Consider the following 19,683-nt stretch of genomic DNA (forward strand, 5'->3'; position numbering starts at 1 on the left):
TCTCTTCTGATGAATCTGAAGCCAAGTGGACTTTGTTAGACGGTCTCACTGATGACTATAACCAAGGTTCAAACTGCTAGTAAGGAACTGCAAATTCACTCTGTATTTTGAATTTAGAATTTCCCTTTGTAAAGGGGGTGGGGTTGGAGGGGGATGGTGATTTGTTGTTGGGTGTTTTTTGTTTTTAATTCAGGGCTCACTGAGAATTCAAGCCAAGATAAAGAAAAGGAAAAATCCCAATTTTATTGACCACAGTGACACTGATCAGCAACAAAAAGCTCTTCTGTCATCTTCTGCATTCTTCTGTCATCTGTATTTAAGTCACTTCCAGTACTGAAAAACCTAATATGTAGGCCAGCATGAGGTAACCAAATCAAGGTCCCCTATGAAAGTGACTAGAGACTATGCTTCTCTTTGGGCTTCTTCTCCTGCCCACAGCTTAGATACACCCAAACTGCAACAGTAGCAACCATATAATCTTTTCTGTTTTCCAAAAGATTTTGCAAGAAGATCCTAGATTCCCATGGTCTTCTGCATCCTGGTTTCTTATTTTCATCTTCTTTACACCAGTAAAAAGTGGCTACACAGCGAGATAAACTGAAGAACTGACCCAGTTGACAGCAAATCTTTCTAAGTTATCTTTCAGACAAATTAGTTCCTTCATTTGACTCTGACAAAAGAAACACACCAGAAGAAGCAGCTCCTAACAGAGAAGAGGATGGGAGCACCCATGGCAGTGGCAATACAGGGTTCAGTTTACATCAAAGTGGCAGTGTAACCATAGATTACACATAGGTTAGTGAGACGCGGGATTGTATCTGTCAGTGGGTCCATCGCCAGGGAGTTCTTCGGCTACTCCAGTTTGCTGAGCTCTCCAGCACCCAAGGTGTTTGACTTTTCTCAATAGTCACCTTCACCAGCACGTTTGGTTTCCTAATCTATCACTCATCATATTAACAGAGAAGCTGTCTTCCACTGTAAAAGTATCCTTCAGAAAACAACTACTGTTAGTAGGGTCAAAGCTGTTTTCTCCTGTTTCACCACAGTCCTTCAGGCATAATACACACAGCTGGTGGTTCTTGACTCTCACAAGTGCTCAGCAGATGGAACATCGTGAGGACCTCACCATCAAGGTTATCCAATTAATCTGTAGCAGAAACCATGAAATCTTGTAATCACCTTTATGAGTAAAGAAGAATTATCTTGGCAACAATTAACTCAACTGGCATTTAAATCCTCTCCACCAACTAAGCAGGTAAATCACAAATCTGGGGCCTCCTTCTCATACTATGGCTAATGCTTAAGACAGGTACGAAGCAGACTCACATGGCCTGTGCACTCAGGCAGCTCCTTTATCCTGGACTTCAGTTGTTCAGACCACTGCATACCTGCAACAGCCACCTGTTACTGCCGCTGCTGCTTTTTGTTTCCAAAGAGTCTTGCAATAGGGTGTTAGAACAGGAATTCATGCTGTCTTTCTACCCACCAAAACTCCACAGAGCTGAGGAAAAAACCTAGCTTCTTTGGCCTGTTCGTCAGTCTGCTATTCTGAGCTGTAGGATGAGGGTCAGCTTTCAGAGCACTGCTACTCTGTGGAGTGCCTGCACCAGCAGTATTAGCTCACTGGACTGTATAGCATGCATGACTTAGCAGAACTCTGAAACAAGCTGAATATTTAGAATATGCTGAAGGCACATCTTGCAGACCTGAGTTGGACACTTGTGGGAATACCTGCTTATAAATTTACTTCAGATATTTACTGGAAAACCTCTAACTGAAACACAAATTCTCTGAAGACAATCTAACGTGTATTGTACTACAGTTTAATTACAGTACAAGACAGGATAATTTTGTGGTATTGTGCACACACACAATGTGGAGAAGAAAAAAGTGCTTTAATTACCATATTGCTTCATTCCATCATTCTTCAGTAGGGTTGAGTATACAGCCTGTGTAGAAATCCCTGCGGTCATTCCAATATAGTAGTTTTCAATTTTACTGTACTTGCTTAACAAACCAGTTTTAGGGGTTTGTTCCACTGTTTTCAATGGGAAGAGGTTTGGGGTTTATTTTTTTAACTTTATTCTTCTTACATCCTTCTGTTACTAATGGAATTTATTTTTTTTCTAACCCTCCCTTGTTAATAAATTCAGTAGTTTTCTATTACATTATAGAGAATAGTTAAGTTAGCTGTCTATACAATGGTTTAAGAAGAAACCTGAAAACTGCCTAAGGAAAATGTGCGACAAAACTACAGCAGGATAATTAAAAGAATAAAAATTAGTTCTCATTTTGTGGAAAATAGGGATTGCATCTTCCAATAAATCCAATCTTCCTATTATATCTTTCACTTCATTTGTAAAGTGGAATGACCCTGTACCATTAACGTTTGTACTTTTTTGCCATGGAATTACCACTGGGGAAAAATTTAAATGCTTTAAACATCTAAATGCATTTTGCCCATACCACTACAAAGGCTACTTTTTAAAGTGTTGACTTCCTAAGACCAATTTGATGCTTTCTTTGCCTTGTAGAGGTGTCAGTCTTTCATCTCTCTGGCAACAGTGTAGAAGACCAACAAATTATATTTCTAAAGTAGTCACTATCAAGGCCAGTCTTTGGTTATATTATTTTCTGCTTCACAGACAGTTTTGTTGATTTCTCCTGTATTTTTTTTCAAAGGTCTTAAATATATTAAATGATAGCTGTGGCATTATTAGAGCTACATCTTTAATTCATGTGAATAATCAGGTACTGAAAAAAATGAATTAATCTTTTCTGGGAAGTCATCCATATATCACAGCCTGCACATAGCTCTAATTCAATAAAAGATCCATTATTCGCCACCATAGCACAGTATATTCTTCCCACCCCAGCACTGGTGAGGAGCCCATGCAGACTTAACAGTAGTATTGGAATGAGGAATTGTTGTCCACTGGTGGACTGGGACCATATTTTTGGGACCAAGATGTATGTTTACCTTGTACCATGGAAACTATGTAGGAAAATCAGTACAACTTTGCTGTTTATGCATATAATTCCGTCATCATTCCTTACCTTCATTATAAATATGGTCTATCTCACTAAGAAAACTAGGAACTTCCAATTTAATGACAACTCATTAAAAAAAGGTTATGTCATTTGAGAGCACAAAAAATTCTGATACAGTGAAGACATCTAGGCACTTGCAGTATTCAAGTGGCATAAATTGAAGCAAGAGAGGTTCAAACTGGATATAAGGAAAAACATTTTCACCATCATAAGAGTCAAGCAGTGGAGCAGTTGGCCCAAAGATGCAGTCCCCTTCCTTGGAGGCTTTAAGACAAGATTGCATAAAGCCCTGAGCAACCTGAGCTGATCTCAGAGCTGACCCTGCTTTGAACAGGAGATCGGACTAGAGACCTCCTGAGGTCCCTTATAACCTGAACTATCATGTGATCTTATTATGAAGAATATTTGTTTCTGATCTTATTCCAATGCTTCAGGTAACAGAAAAAAACTTTCACCTAATAATCTCATAGTCTCTCTCCACATTGGGATTTCTCTTTCATAAGTAATACCAGGGGTGTAATTGCAAAATTAAGGTTTGTAAAGGAGGGGAACATGGGGCTGATTTCTATGGATGACATGAATACACGTCTATGTCATCCAATGGAATGCAGTGCAGAACTCCCTGAGTTAGCACCAAGAAGTCTCCCTCCAAAACTAGAGATACTGAACTTAAATTAACATGGGGAACATGGAGCTCGTTAACTGACTGAGAGATGGGATCTATAAATTCAGAAACCAGGCCATGCAAACACAGTTATATTACTTTCGAGTTCTGAGAAAAGCTCCACAGAGGTTTTCACGTGCTTGTGGAGGGTCTCTGGATGAAACACAAATAATACTGTAGAGAACTAAATGCATACCCACAGAGTTTATTATAGGAAACTTCTTTTGTGACACTCCTGACAATAAGCAATATTGCAAGGCTTTTTTTTACAGCATTTTATAAATGTTGCAAAGTCCACCCCTATGAAATGGATACTCTTAACAATATTCTTGTCATTATGCTGAAGGAATCAAGTAGTCAGCCATTCTCTTTAAGACATTTGGAATTGGGAGGTCATCACAGAGACATTGTGCTGCACATATAAATAATTGGTTTATATCTTGGCTATAAATATGACACAAGGTGTAGAAAGAAACTTTTGACAGAACTCCCAACTCTGACAGCAGAAAAAGGTAGCTTTTATGGCATACATACCAAAGAGCACAAAAGGTCTTACAAGTAGTATAGAGCAGATGAGACAGGACTATTATATACAGGACCTTATTGTTTCTGACCACAGGCCAGCATCTCTTGTCTACAACAAAAAACTTGCTCTTTTCCAGAAATAATTAATGAAATAAGATTGTCTATTTGCCCTTTGATTCCCAACAAAACTCATGGGAATGTGAAATGAAAGAACAAATTTTTTCTAAACCAGCATTTTTGCCAGTATTGCAGAAAGTGAAATTATAAAAAAATAAATGTTTGCAATTTTGAGATTGAAGAAGGCTGCTGTTTAAATAATGGGTTATAAAATTTCTTGTAATTGTTACTGCTGTTTCAGATCCCCACATTATTAATAATCATAACTGCCTGAGTGTGAATTTTATTTATGAATTATTACAGTGAAAAAGTGAAGTCAACAAAGAGATGACAAATTTAAGTTTTCTCCTTTATATTCTGCATTAACTACAAATTAAGGATAAATTGATATCAATTTATATTTCAGGAAGCTGTACTGCTCGTTTAGTTCTTTTACTTCTGAAACTGAATCAATGTCAAGTATCATGCTAGGAGGCACTGTATTGCTCAAAATCCTTTAATGGATTTTTAATTCTGAAACACTGGTATAAATATGAATTAGCATCAACAGAAATACTCTACAATTATGCTAACATGAACATAATCAAAATCTGACGTATCCTTTTAAAAGATGTAAAACTCATATTGTAATTTATTTTGTCAATAGAAAAGCCATTGCCCAGACCACATTTTAATTAATGACCTTGAATTCTGTTTGCAGATTCAATTAAGAAAAGATATGATTCTTTGCTTCTTGTCCTAACCTGTTCTTCAAAGTTACAATGCAGTTTACTGAATACATTATAAGTTATGGGTTCTGAGAAACAGTTCGAGCAGTTGCTTGGACAACCTCTTATAATTATTAATAAAATCCAGTATTAGAAGACAAAAAATTGCATTAAGTAATACAGTTACCCTTAAAACTAAGGGTAAATAAGCGCAGAACTGGGGAAAGGTTTCAGTGTTCATTTACATTCTTCTCTTTCTCAGTCCCCACATTTAGCTTGCTATATGAACAGGATAGCCCTATATGATCATTATAATATGACACATTTCTAACAGTGTCTAGAATCACTGTAACAGAAAAAGCCAGAACAGCCAAAATCAGAAATTTAAAAGCATTGATTTACTCATCTAAATTACAGGCTCAATATTCTGTAATAAAATGCTGGGGAAAAAAAGCAATGGAAACTAAACACTAATCTTGGGTGTGTATAGAATGTAAAATGTTCTTTAGTGATAATTTTGACTCAGTAAATCTATGTGGTAAACACAAACATTTATTCCTAAATGTTTTTTGAACAATATTTAATCAATTTATTATATAGAATCATAGAAACACGAGTTGGGAGGGACCTCTGGAGATCTCTTGTCCAACCTCTTATCGAGAGAGGGCCGTCACCTAACTAGGTCAGGCCAGCTCTGTCTTTGCATGGCTGAGTCATGAAAAACACCAAGAGTAGACATTGCCACCCCTTCCGTGGGTAACCAGTTCTGGTGCTGCACCACACCCCTTGTGGAAAAGTTTTTCTTCCTCCAGTTGAACCTCCCAAGGTGCAATCTGTGGCTGTTTTCCCTTGCTACATCATCTGCCATTACCAAGCGGAGTTTTGGCTTTGCTGTCTCCGACAAGAAGCATGCTTCAAGTGATTGCAGGCTGCTAATAGATTGCCCTTGACCTCCTCTTCATTAGACTAAACAAGCTCAGATCCCTCAGCCTCTCCTCATATGCCATATACTTTAGTCTATCTTGTCTTAATAGTCCTCTGCTGCACCCTCTCCAGTCTCTCAACATCCCTCTTGATTTGGGAATCTCAGAACTGAATACAGTATTCAGTGTGGCCACACCAATGGTGAGTACAGAGCGTAACAACTTCCCTCAGTCTGCTGACCTTGAAAGTCCTGATGTAGCCCAGTATGCATATTGCTTTATTCAGGATGAGAGCACACTGCTTGCTCTCATTCAGCTTGGCATCCACAGTAATCCACAGGTTCTTTTCAGTGTTGCTGCTATTCAGCCAGTCAGTTCCCATCCGGAGTTGACATGTGGGGTTATTTTGCCCCAGGGGCAGAACTATGGACTCCTTGTTGAAGTTTTTGATGTTGGCTGCCTCCTCAAAATTATGAAGGTCTGCCTGGAGAGCAGATTCGTTGTCCTGTTGGCCAATCTGCTGATTCAGTATTGTCATCAAATTTGCCAAGGATACCCTGTTTCATCAAGTGCTATACGTTCATAGCACACTCTAGTATGATATAAAGAAAAAGGCCTTTACATTTTTTCAAGTGTGGATCCTTTGCCTTTTTTGGAAGCCCTGAAGTCTTTCTCTGCAACTTCTCTAAACAAGCCTTTGATAGTTATCAACATTCTGTTTATTTCTTTTCTGTTCTGTCTCCTATTTTTCATGTTCACTATTTTGAAAACTATTTCAGCGTTTGCTTTCCCTGCTGCTCTAATGCAGAAGCAGATGTCTTTATCCTTAATGGTGATTTTGACACTTCTCTTGGCTAAGTAACTTTTGGCAAAATAGATTGTGAGTAAAACAGTCAGAGATACTGTGCTGCCGGCAGTGAAAGAATTCTCAGAAACATCAATCTGCCAAACGTTGGATCATCCCCAGCAACAATATTAATATTTTTTTCCTTTAATAATTGTCCCTGTGTTATAAAAACTGATATAAATACAGTCATGTCCTTGCATTTGCAGGTAAGTCAATCTTTCCCAATCTTTAAGATTAGAAGCTACCTTTACAGGTGCTTACAATGGTGACAGTGATGCCTGAGTGGCCTTTTTCCCACCATAATAAAATAAAAAACATATTTCTGAAAAAAAAACCAACCATTTGTAAAATCTATTGTGAACTGCATAGTAATTTTTGAAGGTGAGTCTGGGCATGTTATATCACAAACCCCAAACCATTATCACGGGAATCCCATAATTTCACAATATCAAATTATTTACACATTTTCTTTGTCGGACACCTCAACAAAGTCCCACCAAATATGGCAAATGAGACAATCAGAATTACATTTATTGCCAACCCTTACTCTCTTACACCAATCCATTGGCATCTCAGCTAGCTGGTGTAATACAACAGATATTAGCAAAGCAAAGTATGGTGCAGCTCTGCTGAATAGAGACCGTGCAGCTAGGATGTAAGTTACAATGCTTCTGCAAAGAATGCAGTATCTGGATTGCAGCTCATGTTCAGTAACACTGCCAGTTATCCCAAAACAGGAAGGGAAGGGGGTTAAGAAATGCATAATGGTTTATGCTCAGTTTACCGAGATCTATGTCTTTTGTTGATAGTTTAGTCCTAAAGCTTATGCATTTATTTCCCTGGATTGTACTAGGGTTGTTTGAAGATATAAGACAGTAGAGAATTTGGCTCATTCTATGGGGGCCCACATGTCTAAGAATTTGTAATGTTGAAACACAGTTTTTATACTTATGTCTTAAACAGAATAGAAAATATACCTTGTTTGCGGTGTATATTATATGATAGGTGCTTCCTTGGAAAACTGAAATGTTTGATTTTAGCATCTAGAAATAGAAAAGCAGGCAAAAATTGAGGGAAACAAAAAACTGTATTAGAGTGTGCTCTTAAACCTCTTGTACTAACCAGAGACTTGTTGTCATCACAAATTAGATCAATTTCAAAAGTTTAAACAGCAAGCTTATTTTTCCATGGTTTCTAGTCCATTATAGTAGCTATTTGTCTCCTTCTACCAGCAGGACTGGCCAAATATATTACACCAGGGATAATTTACTAATACTTCTGTAGTCATTTCCAAATACAGAAGAGAGGCCCTCCATCCCAGAAAGCTTATATATAAACATTTGCCTTTATGAGGTTTTGATGGTACTTTGAGGAGGTCTGAGCCTTGAGGTAGTACTAGCCAATCTTATCTGTAGAACGAGCATATCCCAAAACACTGAAGTAATTCTAATTGCTATGTTTTCTTCGAACATAGACAACCAGATCTTCTGGATGATGCAGATAAATAGAAGTTCTGAAAACAAATCTTCCCCTTGTTTTCTATTTCCTTTCAGAATGAGCCTCTCCTTCCAGATGCTTTGGAGTCCAGCAATTTGCACTGCCTTCCTGGGTTGCAGCAACCTTCACACAGTCTCCCTCTGGGTCTCTAGGAATGTACCCTCTCCTTGACCTCTGAGGCTTGGCTGTAGATCTCCTTTGCAACAAGCAAGACACGTGCTTTGTCAGGAGTCTTTCCAACAGATTACCAGCTCCAGCTTTTGCGTTATAACAGCCATTCATAAGCTCCATATATTTCTGAGGAGATACAGACTGTTTAGTAAAAAGTAACAAATGTCTCCATAAATAGTTGTTTGTAGGATCTGTAGACATCTTCATTTCACTTCCCAGTCTTCCCATTCCTCAAGGGAAATCCAAGACAGTGGTTTCAGAAACAAAGCTGGAGAACATTGAAAGTGTTGCACATTTTACATCCACCTGTTCAGTATCTCTAGAGATACTAGAACAGAAGTCTGTGGCAGAAGAACACAAAAATTATATGTGCTCTTTTAAATTTAAAATTTTTAAATTGCATCCAAGAGAACAGGTATAGATAAGCAGCCTAGGAAGCCCTGTTGTTGATAAGTAGTCTTCTTTTTCCCAGGTATTTACAAGACCCTTGTTTCTGCATAGCAGAATAGTCAATAACAACTAACAAATAGGAAGTCATTAAAAAAAAAATTAACCTTGTCCCCAAATCTGGAAGCCTTGACAAATGTAAAACTGGAGGGGAAGAGACACCATGAGAATAATTTCCAGGAAATGTTGTAAAATAAACAAAAGTAAACTGTGAGTATTCTCACCATTTATAAAGAAAAACTATAGATATTTTAGTTAAAAACATTTTCTTAGACAAGTTACTGTGGAGTATTAGGTTTGGACCTTGTAAATTTCCTGCCAAGCTATACTAATAGTATATAATGGAAATATGTGATAAGCATGGTAGTATTTATACTAAAAGGGCAGCTGAGATGTTTTGCACACACAGTACTGAGAGACAGGAAGGGGAGTATACTTTTATAAGCCCACCTCCTTCAATTTATCCATCAGACTAGCAGACTCTGAATGGACATATTAGGATATCACAAATCCTTTTGGCAGTAACATGTGGAAAACCTCTAGAAGTATCTTAATTTTCTAGAGTGAAAAAAGACTCTCTTGAGTCATCAGAGTATTTGGTAGAAGTCATCAAGGCTCTAAATTTTCAGTCAGAGATATAGGGAAAGGATGTGGATTAAGACATCTTTTCACTGCATGAACATTGCAAGAAAGTACTAGAAAATTGCTATAGTTATCTCATACCTGGGGTCCTAAAAATAAATAAATACATAAAATCCAGATACAAAGAAGTAATTTTTTTGCCTGAGATCCATATAGATCTTTTATGTTGCATTACTCACCTCTGACCCTACTAAATTTGTTTGGGTGTTTTCAATATCTGTTGTTTATATCCTGTATTTATAACTCTGAGGTAATATTTCAGGGCATGAAAAGGCTATTAGGGTAACAATGAACCTTCTCTTATTCCTGCATTCTTTTCCTGACCTCTCTTGAGTAATGCTCATGTGTATTTATTACTTAAGCATGTCAGCATTACCAAAGCACAAGAAAAACTGGGACGAAATCTAGATATCTTAGAAAATCATGTATACATGCAGTTGTCACGTGGACTGTTTTTCTTTGGGATTTTTTTCATATGCACAGTCATAAAAGCTCATGTCGTATTTTGGAAAAAATATTTAGGTTAGAAATATAAGTTCAGAGAGCACCTCTCATCTGTCCGTGATATTTTTCTGGAAAATGTAGGAGTGACAAAATTAATTCATTCAAACGAATAACACAGAAGTTAGTGGATTTAATAATTCCAGGAGATCTTTGAAATATTTACCATGCTGAAACTCTCAATCATATTTGTTCTTAGAGACTTTAATCTCTCTTTCACCTTATTGAATGGAAGCGTATTTAATTTCATAAATGCATTTCATTTTACTCATATACTTAGTAACATTGAAATGAGACATTTCTTCTTTCATTTTTTCATCATATGGAAAATTCATGAAAATGTGAGGGCAATACAGTGGATGGAAAATTATTGCTTTCTCTCATAAACTTGGCCAAGAGAGATTCAGAATGTTTATTAAAATAATCCCAAAACACAGCAATATTTTCAGACTTGGACAGGTGCTAAGTATTTTGTTTTGTTAAGTTGGCTAACCTTCCATAAATCAAGTACATCCCTTCTCAAGCTAGTTTTAACTGTTTCTATCCAGCTTTTCAGTGAGCTGCAATCTTACCGTACTTTTCAGATGACCAAATCTGTTTACTAATACTATCTTTTCAAGCAAAGACATCAGTATTCTCCACCTTTGCAGACAGGAATCCAATTACTTATACAATTATTGTTTTGGTTCTAAGGTTCACAGAGTAAGTCTACATCAACTTTTTAGCTCAGGTGTGATCTTTTCAAGAGAATTTCGTGATCATTTCCATTTATTATGTTTTCATTCATATTATGGACTGGTCTTGGAGCCCCACACAAACTGGATTTTGGAATGAAAGTGAGTAGAAGGTGAGCTTTGACAAGCATTCAGTCCACAGCATGTCTAGAACTTGCTCAGCATTAAAGCCCCCTGAACATGTCTAGAACTTGCTCAACATTAAAGGCCCCTGAAATGTGCAAATGCCAGATCCTTAGTCCACACTGTTTCATTTTATTAATCTGCTGATATCAGTCTGTTACTTGCTAACATAGAGAGAGTTTCCAATTGGATTTAGGCTTCATAGACCCTCACAAGATGTAGAACCAAATTCTAAAGCGATTTAGGAACTTAAAATGTTATTAAAATGTATATAGGACTTAAGGATGTAACCTTCTTTGGGACTTATGAAAATTTCATTAATTCATTATCTGCATCTTTAAATGCCTAAGTATCTTTGGAAATCAGAACCTTATACTCCTGTGCTGCAATTCCACTTTCTTAAAATGGGGATAAATAATAACCAGTTTGACAGACTCTGATGAGAATAAATACATTAAAAATTGTGAGCTGCTCAAATCATGGAATAAGAGGGTTCTATCGGTCCATAACACAGATTGCTTTCATATCACAGATCAAGGTTAAACAAAGGCTAAAGCTCTGCATGCATGATTTGCAAATGCAGTTATGCTAATAGTATGATGATCTTAATTAGATGATCAGCTGCATATCTGACTTTTGATAATAAGTCCTAATGTGACTTGCTAATCAATGTCAAATATGGGAATAGAATGTAGAATTTCTGACTAGTGAATCCATGCACTAATTGCTAAACCAGACTGCCTCCCTAATGTCATCCTTCATTTCAAAATGTTCTGTACCCTGCTTGTACTCATATCATGTATTCTTTGAGCAGCTTCTTGTAGACCCACAGACTGTTAAGACCAGAAGAATCCACTATAATCTTATTATCCTGCTTCTAAATAACATGGACCAAAGAATTTCTTGCTATTTCATATTGGGAAGTTATTATTTTTTCTTTTTACCATAAATTAACATTACCAATCTTATTTTTTGACTCAGCTACAGAACGTTTTTTTCAAAAGCATCTAATTTTGATTTCAAGATCCCAAATGATGATGAATTTGTCACTTTCCATGAAAAGGAATGTCAATTACGAATTGCCCCTGATGTAGTGAGGTGCTCGAAAATAAGGTCAGATTCATCCTGGTTTTAAAAGTTACATTTAATTGCCAGTTTAAATGTTTCTGCCTCCTGCTTTTAGCCATAGTTGTATCTTGTTATGTCTTTAGCTGCTAGATTAAAGATTCCTACATCTCAGATCATAGATTGCTGTACAAAGGACACTATGAAAGAAAATTAATCACTTTAATCGCATCACTTAATTCACCATGGGAAGTAACTCAGCTAAGAAAATAATAGAATTATTTCAGCTTCAACTGTTTCTGGTTTTTTTTTTTTTATTTAGCAATATTATAGACAAATCTTTAAAAAGAAACTATTACAAAAATGGATTTTAAAGTGCAGTGGAAAGATTTGCCTGGATCCATTCTTATTTCCAGTGGACAATCCCTGTATTCTATAAGTGAAGATCAGGGGGAAAAAAAGGAAAGAAACCATTTTTTCTGCCTGAAACCAAAGTGTGTGGTTGTCAGCTGTTTCTTTGGGTTTTGTCGACACATCAAAAAATCATCTTAACAACTGGGATTCCCATTAATTAACTCACTGGAATAAATACAGCTGTCAAAGCAAAATAGGGTATTGTGGAATTTCCACACACAATAAATCATTACCCCTTCAATGGGCGAATGTTAGAATTAATAAAACTGAAGTACATGAAACTGACATGACAGCACACTGAATTTAAGCTTTGTTTATATAGAAGTATTGCATGAAATAGTACTGAAATTTTGTATCAGGATGATACTTGTGTAGAAAATTGACATCAGTTGAAAATATTAATATAAAACTGAAGAATAAGAACTTAACTTACAGTAAAGACAGAAGAAGGTATTTTTCCTTCTGAATGTATAGCAGTAATTCAATGGCACATGTGCAATATGTGCAAAAAACAAAACCCATGAAAAAATCTGTAATACCTGTATTTAATTTTATCACTACAAAATTAAATGTTAATAGGTTGTAGCCTATTTGTAACACGATATGTTATTTTTCATCTTATGCAAAATTTTACTGTGGGGAAGGGGAAAACAGCAAGATGTTTCTCATTAAAAAAGTGCATGTTTGCTGCTGCAGCTGCAGCTTTGGCTTCATTTCATAGTTTGAGCTCTCAGAGGGCACAGAAAGGAACAGTAATAGCCACTATGGCCCCAAACCTATCACCTCCTAAATACAAGTGGAAAATTTAGACAGGAAAAAAATTAGACTTGGTTTCTCTTCTAGTAAAATACTTTCACTAAAGAAAAAATACACATTAAGTTGTATAGTTAAACCATTGCTAGTGAACCAAATCTAGAAAAGAAAAGAATCACTCTTCAGTAATTTTGAAAATGTCCTATTTCCTTCTTCTCCATTTGTAATGTGCTTTTCTGATCAGTTTCCTTTTCACCAGGAAATCCTGCATGACAAAGAGCTGTGCGAGCAGATGATCAGCTCCCACAGAGGAAAAAATCTGCCGGTTAATTCTTCTGAATATGTACACATGTATAGCAAAGGTTTACATCTAGATAGCAGTAATATTCACAGTATAAATTATGGAATAAGATAAGAAGATTCATTTGCCATGAAGTTTCAACTCCTCACCTTCACTCTGCTCAAGAATCCATTCCTCCTGGGATGAGTGGAACAGTATCAGACAGTCAGAACCGCCAAAAGTGGGAGTTCTATGACACTGAACAAAAACTTCATTTGCAAGGTGAAAATAACTGGGGAAAAAAAAAGTCTATGGGGAAGTTCTGAAAGTAAGAGGAGGGAAGGCTTCTCCCTTTCTTTTCCCAAATGCGAGATGCATTTCTTAGCATTTTTGCGAAATAAAGCACATGAAATAAAATAAATTTTAAAAGCCTGGCAAAACTAAATACTACAAACACTGGGTGGAAAATGGAAAAGAATGAACTACAGATAAACAGCTTTAATCACAGCTCTTAACTGTATACTGGAAAGTGCTCAGTGTCACAAGGCTAGTTTATAAATTTGAATGGAATGAAATGAAATCATATATTAAATAATAAATGAACAACTGGAAAACAATAAATTCCAAAGACTCTGGAAACAAAAATTTTAATACTTTAAAAAATGAAAGTTCAATAGCTTTTATTTAGATAGAGTAAAATCACTTTTTGTCCTGTATTATTATATCATGTAATTCCAGTGATTAACATTCTAGAGAAGGAACATCTTTGTTAAAGTTCCATTATGCTCAAGTGTGAAAACTAGCCACATACATCCATTACTATCCTTCCAGTACACCCTCAGCCAAACCAGAGATCTGAATTACATTCCTAATACTTACAAGATTAAAAATAAAACACACTTTAAATTTATATCTGCTGACAAATGCAAAAAATGGCCAGTGTTGAAACACTACCTCCAGAAAATCCCCAAAAGGCAGACAGATTTCTGTAGGAATTAAACAGAATTATTTTTTATATAATTAAAACTCTGAAACCATTTCTTACTTACCACGTTTGACCTTGGTGCTTAGTGATAACAAAAGATGTAATATCTGCTTTGTATATCCATTATAAAAACACATCAAATACTGCAGAGGGAGCATCTGGTTTTAAGAGGCACTTACTTTGGAACGACAGACTCAGACATGTAATGTACTAAAGTGATACATTTTGATTTCTATTACTGGCCTTCACAATTATCATCAGTATCTCTACAGTGCGTTTTTCCTATTCTGCCAAACAAACCATATTTCTGTTAATTATATGACTAAATTAGTCATTCCAAACTTAATACCTCCTAAAAACATCAGCAGATGTTCCCTTTATAATCATTGATGTCATTCTATAAATGATTGAAAAGGAGATGTTAAATGGAATGCTATGAGTAAATGCTAACTTTGACGTTCTTCTCATCTAACTTTAGCTGTCTAACAGCGTAGCATCTGGCCTGCCTTAAACGGGCTGTCTCCATAGACAGTGACACTTCCAGAAGGAAATTAATCCTGTTTAAAAATACACAGAAGAAACAACCCTGTCACACTCTTCACTGTCTCTAGAGAGGCAGCCTGGTTATTTGGCCCAGGCAAAATTGCTACCTTTTAAACTGCAAACTGAATACGGTGACAACCTGCAGGTCAGATTCAGTTCTCAGTTTCAGCTGATCTTGTTTTATGTTTCAGTAAGACCAGAAACCTGCCCAGTTTTGCAGGAGAAAAAGTGTCCCTGCATCGTAAGTAATACTTGTCTCAGACACTTCCACAGGTGGCCTCCCATTCAAATGCAAGAATCACATGAAGTCAGAGATAAATATTCTTAGACTGATCATGTTTATTCTGAAGTCAAAATCAACAGTAATAAAGTTATCTCACTTACAGGATTAGTACAAGTATATAATGCGATATTGTTAAAACGCGGAGGACACTGGTAGAGCAGAGAGGCGATGGGAGGAAAAGGGACTTACTTGTACTTCCAGTTGCATTCTTTAAGAATACATGTCTTTTCTATTCTCTTCCTTGCTGCTCTATCAATCTGTACCACAATTTACTACTGAACGAGTCTGCATGAGAAAAAAAACCACTGCTTTCCCACTAAATAGCTATCAGCATGTTCTTTCTCTATAAATCCTGGTGAGATCCCTGGTGGTGGCATAACTGTTAACAAATACAGAAAGCGATATGGAATAGCTCCATTTCCCCAGCATATTAAAACTACAGTTGTCAGCATTTAATGTCTCTGATATCCTTAACCCCCTACAAGTTGCAGAATTAGCCAAAGCTTTGCCTCCAGGTATCCCATCAGGATGCTCCAATACAGAGATTTACATTCAGTGTAACTCTCTAGGAGTAAAATATCTTTTTTGACATACTTAATGCGTCATAATAACTGCAAATTTATTGTATCAAGCAGTAACCACTTTCTCCTTCATACATGCCTGGAGCAAGGAAGAAACATCACTATTACCATAAGTATGCTACACTGAATGAACAAATATGCAGAAGCCTTACTGCAGACTTCAATCATTTACATTATTTTTAAATGATATAATTTTAAAATATGTTCTTTTTAGAGTCATAAATGAGAACAGAACAGATGGTTAGAGCTTAATTTAGAGTAATTTGTCTATTAAAATACACTGCATTGCCAGTGAGTCTTCATTATAACACTAACTCATTAAAAGGGAGTTGTAATTTATGGGGTAGATGGAAAGGTATTGGACCTTTAGGAAAAGTTTACAGTCTTAGAGGATTCGCGAGGAGAAGTGAACACAAATGAGCATTTCAATATAAGATTTTTGAGGAAAAAATGCAAAAAGCAAGAAAGACACGAATTAAGATTTATGGTCCTTTCGGACTTCCCGGTGTCCCTAGACAGAAAGGATATTCACATGCACAAACAAAAGGACCTTCTTTATATAATTTTATCCACGGATTTCTTAGTGTGCACTGACTTCTAACTGTTTACCAACATAGAAGATCACTGTTTCACATTACAACAATAAAGACATTTTTATAAGTAATATCTTAGAGGTATTTTGAATAAGCAAATGATTCATTATTGTATTGTTCTCTGTGTTAAAAAACTTATTTTAAAGTTTTTTCTTGTCAGTGCAAAATCCCAGTAAAGTTATTAATGTTCTCAGCCTATATTAGATTTAATTTTATGTTAATTATCTATCTCTAGGGAAAAGGATTGAGAGACAGGGAGGCAAAAAGCACACATGGGATATAAAAATTTGGGTTAATCAAAGCTAAAGGTAATATGAGTGGCTCTAAGGGACATAGAATATAGAAAGCATAAGTTTCAGAGAAAATTAACTGCTTATATAGTGAAACTGACATCAGTGGAATAAATCTTTTGGGTTTTCAAATACCTCTCCCATGTCTGTTATTTTTTATTCTAGGAAGAAGATCCTTGTGTTATGGTGATCAGAGTACCAAAAATTTTTGTGTAATACTTAGCATTTCTTCAAAAAATGGTGAGTAAACACAGAGTTACAAACCCAATGATGCAGAAAGCAATACAAAATCTATCATGACACTCATAACTCTACACACATATTCATATATATGTGTGTGTATGTATATAACTTCTTATATGGAAATGCAGTGTTCATGTCGGTTTGTGGAGTAGCATCAATAACAGAACACTGATCATGATTAAAAATCTTAAAAACTGGAGTATTGTGTAAATCTTATAAATATTTAATTGTGATAAAATGTTACAATAATTGATTAGGGATGGTGCTTGGGTCCACAAGTTCACATCTGCCTGCAAGCCTCAGGAAAAGCAAAACTATAGCTCTTACCTCCTAAATAAGGACCATAATCACAAACTCCTGGCTAGTTTAGTATTCTCCATCTTTCTCGTTGAAAGATACTCAATCAAACAATGCAATATTCACTGGGACTGAGACAAGTATGGTTCCCTATCCAGTGGTTAGAGAATTATTTTAATGTATCATTTAAATTTAATGTGTCGTGCAAAGTATTACCCATTTTCTCTGTCATACATGCCTGGAGCAAGGAGGAAACAGAAGTTTAGGACAGAAGAGTCCTATACTCTGGTCTGCTCCCAGCACCAGTTAAGCATTTTTTTCCATTACTGTATGATGCCAGAGAAATATCCACATATCCAAAGGCAATTTCTGGTTGAGATATTTTAGAACTATGCTACTCATGAAGACCTGCTGTGCAATGTCTAATTTTTCTAATCTTACATGAATGTGTTTTATTTGATGTAACAAGGTATTCTGCTTTCCAAAATGACTGTATAAGTTAAAGCTATGCTTAGTTTAGAAGCTCACACACAAATTTTACTAGCATGAAATGGAAAAAAAATGAACTAAACCCATCCTACAAGGCCACAAGTTTGTTTTAAAACAAAATACTAATTAAATTTCAAATAACCATAGTTTCCATTGGTAAAAAGAGCCTCATCTCCTGCACTGTATAAAACTAGAAGAGGGGAGGAACAAGATAACACTGTATGATTTCCACTTCTCAAATTACTCTGAAGCTTGCCAAATATGTATCTTCTCAAGCCTGCTCCAAAGACATGTCTCTAATATTCCCCATAGATTCTATCTCATTTATAAAGTGTATTTTATAAATATTAGTAGATATGTTTTATCTTTTTGTCAAATGTCCAGCAATTACTGAAGTGTACGACATGGGTGATGATATTTGGTACTACAGCAAGAGAAACCATTTGCAAAATTTTATATGTAGTATGGACTTCTAATTTTTACACAGAAATGAGGAAATAAATGCAAACAAACTCAAGCACCAGAACTTTATGAACTAAGAAAAAAAGCAGTTTCAGATGGTTATGAATAAAATTTCAAGTCATTTCTTCATATGCATAAACTCTTTTAATAAGATAGCGATAAGAACTAACTTTTGAAAGTGTATAAAAAGCAAGAAAGTCAGAAATCTAGCTATATATCCTGATGTAATCATTCTAGAGTTAGCATCATAACTCCTAGCTGGTCACCAAAAGCACTCCTGATTTTTTGAGAAGCAGAAGTTGTTCCATTTTATTCTAAGCTGGGCATATAAAAGTAAGTATTTCTTACTGTTCAGTTCTGTTTCTCCCTGTTGAATACAAAGAGAGGTTAAGGTAACTAGCTGAAACCTAAAACATGTAACTGTTGTGTTTCGAAGTCCTGTGAAAGTAATCCCACCCTATTTTTAAAATGCGATCGTGTTATATGTCTTCCTTGCAGTATATCTACTGCAGGGAGGAAACATGTGCACCAAAGTTCAATTACAGTTGAAGCTCACCAGGACTGTGAAGAACAATAGAAGGGCTTTTTTAAATACATTAATGGCAAAAGGCAGGCTAGAAATAACATTGGCCTGTTGCTTGATGAGAATGGTCACCTCATAAGCAGGGTTGTAGGTAAAGCAGAGACATTTAATGCTTTCTTTGCCTCGGTCTTCAACACCAATGGTGTGCTCAGGGACCCCCAGAGCCCTGGGCTAGTGAACCATGACTGTGGGAATGATAAACTCCTAATAAATCCTGAACTTGTGCAAGACTTGCTGCTCCAGCTGGATCCCTATAAGTTGACAGGACCTAATGGGGTTCATTCAACGGTACTTAAAGAGCTGGTGATGTCATAGCGAGACCTCTTTCAATGATTTTTCAATGCTCTTGGGAATCTAGAGAGGTCCCAGTTGACTGGAAGCTGGCAAACATTCTCCCAGTCTTCAAAAAGAGCAACAGGGATGACCCTGGTAACTACAGGCCCGTCAGTCTCACTGCTGGGCCTGGCAAAATTATGGAGAAGATTATTATGGGAGTTATTGAAAAACACCTGAAAGACAACGCAGTCATTGGTCCCAGCCAGCACGGGTTCACGAGGGGAAAGGCCTGCCTAAGAAACTTAATTTCCTTCCATGACAAGGTCACCCACCCGCTGACCAAGGAAGCCAGCTGATGTGATCTCTCTGGATTTCAGTGAAGCTTTCGATACTGTCTCTCACAGCCTCCCCCTGGACAAAATGCCCAGCCCACGGCTGGATAAACACGCAATGCAGCGGGTGAGCAACGGGCCGACGGGTCGGGCCCAAAGGGTTACAGTAAATGGGGTTACATCGGGCCGGTGGCCGGTCACGAGGTGGGTTTGCAGGGATCCATCTTAGGGCCGGTACTCTTTAATCTCTTCATAACTGACTTGG

Source organism: Phalacrocorax carbo, chromosome 4 (genome assembly GCF_963921805.1).
Source record: "Phalacrocorax carbo chromosome 4, bPhaCar2.1, whole genome shotgun sequence".
NCBI lineage: Eukaryota > Metazoa > Chordata > Aves > Suliformes > Phalacrocoracidae > Phalacrocorax > Phalacrocorax carbo.